The sequence below is a fragment of the Castor canadensis genome, chromosome 16, assembly GCF_047511655.1.
Source record: "Castor canadensis chromosome 16, mCasCan1.hap1v2, whole genome shotgun sequence".
Taxonomy (NCBI): domain Eukaryota; kingdom Metazoa; phylum Chordata; class Mammalia; order Rodentia; family Castoridae; genus Castor; species Castor canadensis.
Genome location: NC_133401.1, coordinates 24,271,356 through 24,278,356, shown reverse-complemented (window position 1 = coordinate 24,278,356; position 7,001 = coordinate 24,271,356).

The window sequence follows — 7,001 nt, the reverse complement described above, 5'->3', positions numbered from 1 at the left end:
TGCTGTAAGTATCACAATACCCAACTTCAAACTATATTATAAAGCAATAGCAATAAAAAAGCATGGTACTGGCACAAAAACAGATATGAAGACCAGTGGAACAGAATAGAGGATCCAGATATGAATCCACACAGCTATGCCCACTTTATTGTTGACAAAAGCACCAAAAACATACAATGGAAAATAGTCAGCCTCTTCGACAAATGATGCTAGAAAAAGTGGTTATTTGCCTGCAGAAAACTGAAACTAGATCCATGTTTATCACCCTATACTAGTATCAACTCAAAATGAATCAAGGACCTTAATATCAGACCCAAAACTCTGAGGTTAGTACAGGAAAGATCAGGGAATTCTCTGGAAGCAATAAGTATAGGCAAGGACTTCCTCAACAGAACACCAGCAGCTCAGCAACTAAGAGAAAGCATGGACAAATGGAACTATGCAAAATTTAAAAGCTTCTGCACAACAAAAGAAATGGTCTCTAAACAGAAGAGACCACCCACAGAGTGGCAGAAAATATTTGCCAGCTATACATCAGACAAACAACGGATAACAAGAATATACAGGGAGGTCAAAAAACTAAATTCCCCCAAAATCAATGAACCAATAAAGAAATGGGCCACTGAACTAAACAAAACTTTCTCAAAAGAAGAAATCCAAATGGCCAAAACACCCATGAAAAAATGCTCACCATCTCTGGCCATAATGGAAATTCAAATCAAAACCACACTAAGATTCCACCTCACCCCTGTTAGAATAGCCACCATCAAAAACACCATCAACAACAAATGTTGGTGGGGATGTGGGAAAAAGGAACCCTCATACACTGCTAGTGAGAATGCTGGCTAGTACAACTGCTCTGGAAAACAGTATGTAGGCATCTTAAAATCTAAACATAGATCTGCCATATGATCAAGCAATCCCACTCTTAGGGATATACCCAAAGGAATGTGACTCAGGTTACTCCAGATGCACCTGCACACCCATGTTTATTGCAGCACTATTCACAATAGCCAAGTTATGGAAACAGCCAAGATGCCCTATCGCTGACGAATGGATTAAGAAAATGTGGTATCTATACACAATGGAATTTTATGCAGCCATGAAGAAGAATGAAATGTTATCATTCGCTGGTAAATGGATGGAATTGGAGAACATCATTCTGAGTGAGGTTAGCCTGGCCCAAAAGACCAAAAATCGTATGTTCTCCCTCATATGTGGACATTAGATCAAGGGCAAACACAACAAGGGCATTGGACTTTGAGCACGTGATAAAAGCGAGAGCACACAAGGAAGGGGTGAGGATAGGTAAGACACCTAAAAAACTAGCTAGCATTTGTTGCCCTTAACGCAGAGAAACTAAAGCAGATACCTTAAAAGTAACTGAGGCCAATAGGAAAAGGGGACCAGGAACTAGAGAAAAGGTTAGATCAAAAAGAATTCACCTAGAAGGTAACACCCACGCACAGGAAATCAATGTGAGTCAATGCCCTGTATAGCTATCCTTATCTCAACCAGCAAAAACCCTTGTTCCTTCCTATTACAGCTTATACTCTCTCTACAACAAAATTAGAAATAAGGGCAAAATAGTTTCTGCTGGGTATTGAGAGGTTGGGGGGGAGAGGGAGGGGGCGGAGTGGGTGGTAAGGGAGCGGGTGGGGCAGGGGGGAGAAATGACCCAAGCCTTGTATGCACATATGAATAATAAAACAATAAAAAATTACAATGCTCTAAAGAAAATCAGAGTAGAGAGCCCACAGGTAAACACTGGTATTTTAAACAAAATGCTTTTTATTGCGGAAAACATACTACAACATGGAGAAAGAGCAACCTTTTTTCAGTAAATTGTATTAGGAAAAAATGAAAAAGAAAGAAATTGTCCCCTTTCTTTAAACAATTATAATTATCTACTGAAGTTGCAGCTATGATTGAAATATAAGACCCCAAACTTTGACTACTGGAAGAAAACCTTCAGAATGCTCATTTGAACAAAGATATTTTCATCTGACCCAAATGTACAGGCAACCAAAACAAAAATTGACACAAGAACTAAATTGAACTAAGAAACTTCTCTTGAACAAAAGAAACAATCAGCAGAGCACAACAACAAGCTTTGTCATGAGATTCACATTTCTGTATTTTTTTTTGTCCACGAATGAAAGGAAATAGTTTCACAGCCCACATAAAATGTATAAAGCACTAGTAAAACTCATTAGGCAAGAAGCCATATTTTAAAAGGGCTAAAGGTCTAAGTGCACATTTATGTCCAGAATTCATGTAAATAATGAGCATATCAATATCAATAGTCATCAGAAAGTGAAATCAGAATCAATGGGAAATCATGTCACAACCCTAATAACTATTATCAAAAACACAAAAATAACTTTAGATGAGGATGTGAATAGAAAACGGACATTTCTCAAAAAATGAAAGCTAGTACTATCTTATGTTCTCATACTCTCACTCCTGTGAACATACACAAAGAAAATGAAACAAATAGAACCAAAGACACTGGCAGAAAGGTGGATGTTCATATAAGAATACTCACAGGAAATAATGAAAAACTAACCTCTCAGAAGATTATGAAAATGAACTCAGAATATATTAGAGGTTTTCAGTCCAGTGTACAATGACATATTCGTGATCACATAGTACATGCTCAATGAACATTTCATTAATATTCTTTTACAAAAGCAGACTTATTCAGACATATCTGCCTCTCTGACCTTTAGTAATATATAAAAGGGCAGAAAAGAATGTGATATTTTAGGATGTTGATTTTTGTTCTCCCCTAGGACACAATAGTGTTAGTAAGTGTTCACACAAAGATTTGGGTGTGAAGGGCCCTCTGGATTAGTGCTATAGAAAATTCTTCTTAGGGGAATAATATCAACATCAATGGAGAACATACAATTCATTCAAAGAAGGCAATTCATAGGCTTTATTGTCAGGGACCAGTGGGAGGGAAGATTAAGGAAAAGGTGTAACAGGGTGAATATTGTGGAAAAATTATGTACTCAGATATCAAAATGGAAAATGAAACCTGTTGAAATTATTCTTAGAATGAGGGGAGTGGGGCAAGGAGAATGATGGAGGGGATGAATTTAACTGAGATAAGTTATAAATACTGTATCAATATGACAACCTACTCCCAGTACAGCAATAATATGATGAAAATAAAAAGATTTTTAAAATAGCCACTTTCAAAAAAAGAAAGAAAAAAAATTGAAGATGCTTTTTAAATATTATAAAGAACCTGTCAGGAAATAATGTTTTGATAGAATGAATTTCTACATTCTTCTTTGCTATTGTTTCTTTTCTATTGAGCACAGTGTTTGGACAGAAATCCCAGAACATCCTACAAAATCACCACTAAGACTCATATTCCTTTTTCTCATTGTCTCTAAATCAGACTTAGTCAACTGTCTGGAGCAAAGAAAAGATCCACGGAAAAGGAAGAAAGAAGAAACAGCCAATAACCATCCAGGTAAGTAGAAGTAATGAAGCAGTGAACCCTGGACAGATGACCAAAGGACCTGATGTTGTGATTTCTATACCACCGCTACCTTGGAAATGGTTTTTGAGAAGCACAGGCTTATTTCTCTTGCTGTTCCAGATAGACATCTCTTTCTTTGTGCTTATCATGTTCTTAAATGTTCTCATGCTTCTCTTGTTCATCTACCTGTCTTGTAGGACCCTCACAGCAAGAGCTAAAGTCCTCTCCCCCCATCTTTCATGGTCTGCTGGTTCTCATGGTTCTACTGGTTTTGCATGCCTAGACACTATGGGCACATTTCAAATTCCTCTATGCTAAAATATTTCAGTACATCAACAACAACATAAAGAAGTTTCTCTACTTACCTTGAACTGCTAGTAATGGGGAGGATTGGAATCAGTGGCCAGAGGAAGTAATGTAGTATATTTGTATTTGCTCAAATACATTATGTATTGTGAATATAAACGTGAAACTGATTTATACAGGTTGTCTGCATAGATAGCTTGGCTAAAGGCAATACTCAGTCAAAAGAACAATGCAGGAGGTATCACAATACCTGACCTCAAACTATATTACAAAGCAATAACAATAAAAACAGCATGGTACTGGCACAAAAACAGACATGAAGACCAGTGGAACAGAATAGAGGATCCAGATATGAAGCCACACAACTATAAGCAACTTATCTTTGACAAAGGAGCTAAAAATATACAATGGAGAAATAGCAGCCTCTTCAACAAAAACTGCTGGGAAAACTGGTTAGCAGTCTGCAAAAAACTGAAACTAGATCCATGTATATCACCCTATACCAAGATTAACTCAAAATGGATCAAGGATCTTAATATCAGACCCCAAACTCTTAAGTTGATACAAGAAAGAGTAGGAAATACTCTGGAGTTAGTAGGTATAGGTAAGAACTTTCTCAATGAAACCCCAGCAACACAGCAACTAAGAGATAGCATAGATAAATGGAACCTCATAAAACTAAAAAGCTTCTGTTCATCAAAAGAAATGGTCTCTAAACTGAAGAGAACACCCACAGAGTGGGAGAAAATATTTGCCAATTATACATCAGACAAAGGACTGATAACCAGAATATACAGGGAACTTAAAAAACTAAATTCTCCCAAAACTAATGAACCAATAAAGAAATGGGCATGTGAACTAAACAGAACTTTCTCAAAAGAAGAAATTCAAATGGCCAGAAAACACATGAAAAAATGCTCACCATCTCTAGCAATAAAGGAAATGCAAATTAAAACCACACTAAGATTCCACCTCACCCCTGTTAGAATAGCCATCATCAGCAACACCACCAACAACAGGTGTTGGCGAGGATGCGGGGAAAAAGGAACCCTCTTACACTGTTGGTGGGAATGTAGACTAGTACAACCACTCTGGAAAAAAATTTGGAGGCTACTTAAAAAGCTGGACATCGATCTACCATTTGATCCAGCAATACCACTCTTGGGGATATACCCAAAAGACTGTTACTCCAGAGGCACCTGCACATCCATGTTTATTGCGGCACTATTCACAATAGCCAAGTTATGGAAACAGCCAAGATGCCCCAGCACTGACGAATGGATTAAGAAAATGTGGTATCTATACACAATGGAATTTTATGCAGCCATGAAGAAGAACGAAATGTTATCATTCTCTGGTAAATGGATGGAATTGGAGAACATCATTCTGAGTGAGGTTAGCCTGGCCCAAAAGACCAAAAATCGTATGTTCTCCCTCATATGTGGACATTAGATCAAGGGCAAACACAACAAGGGGATTGACTATGAGCACATGATAAAAGCGAGAGCACACAAGGGAGGGGTGAGGATAGGTAAGACACCTAAAAAACTAGCTAGCATTTGTTGCCCTTAATGCAGAGAAACTAAAGCAGATACCTTAAAGCAACTGAGGCCAATAGGAAAAGGGGAACAGGTACTAGAGAAAAGGTTAGTTCAAGAAGAATTAACCTATAAGGTAACACCCATGCACAGGAAATCAAGTGAGTCAATGCCCTGTATAGCTATCCTTATCTCAACCAGCAAAAACCCTTGTTCCTTCCTATTATTGCTTATACTCTCTCTACAACAAAATTAGAAATAAGGGCAAAATAGTTTCTGCTGGGTATTGGGGGGGAGAGGGAGGGAGTGGAGTTGGTGGTAAGGGAGGGGGTGGGGGCAGGGGGGAGAAATGAACCAAGCCTTGTATGCACATATGAATAATAAAAGAAAAATGAAAAAAAATAGCTTGGCTATTGTGAACAGTGCAAGTGTCCTCACTGCATCCTGAATTAGATTCCTTAAGATATATGCTGAGGTATGTTATCACTGGATCATATCATAGTTCTACTGCTGGCCTGTTTAGGAATTTCCATACTGATTTCCATAATGATTGTACTAATTTACATTCTCACTAAGAGTGTTTAAGAATCCCTATTTCACAGTATCCTCATCCATCATTTTTGTTGTTTTTGCTCTTGAGGATGGCCATTCAAACTGGGCTGAGATGAAATCTTTGTGTACTTTTGGTTTGTACTTCTTTATTGCCAGATCTGTTGAATACTTCTTCATGTATTTATTGGCCCTTTGTTTGTCTTCCTTTGAAAATTCCCTATTTAATTCATGTGCCCAATTCTCCATTGCAATGTTGGTTCTTCAGGTTTGAGTTTTTGAACTCCTTATAGATTTTGGACAAAAGGCCCTTATGGGATGGATTGCTTGCAAAAATTTTCTCCCATTCAGTGGGCAGTCTCTAAAACCTAATGACTGTTATTTTTTTATGTGATGCAAGGGAATTTTAGTTTGATTCAGTCCCATTTGTTCATACTTTCCCTTAGTTGCTGAACCATTGGTGTTCTATTTAGAAAGTCATTGGCTATGATCCAGTGTATTTCCTACTATCTATTGTAGTTGTTTCAAAGTTTGGGCCTTCTGTTAAGGTCTTTAATTGACATTGAGTTGATATTAATACAGAGTGAAGCTCAGTGGTCATGTTTCCATCCTCTACATATGGATATCTAGTTTTCCCCTCAATATTTGTTAAAGAGGATCTCTTCTCTCTACCATATGTTTGGGGCTCCTTTGTCAAAAGTGGGTTGACTCTAACTGTGCGGGTCTATGTCTAGGTCTTCTACTCTGTGCCCTTGGCTCATGTCTGTTTTGTGCCAATACCATGTTATTTTTATTGTTATGGCTACGCAGTATATTTTGATGTCAGGGATTGTGATACTGCCAGCATTGGACATTTTCTCAGAGTTGCATTGTCTATTTGAGGTCTTTGGTGTTTACATTTGAATTTTAGAATTGATTTTTCTATGTCTGTGAAGAATGTCATTGGAATTTTGATACGGATTGCAATGAACATGTAGATTACTTCTGGTTGTAAAGCTATTTCATCAGTGTTTATTCTGCTGATCAGCTACTATGGGAGATCATTCCATCTTCTTTTGTTCCTTTATTGTTGTGATGGGTAGAGGTACATTGTGGCATTTTACACAGGTTCT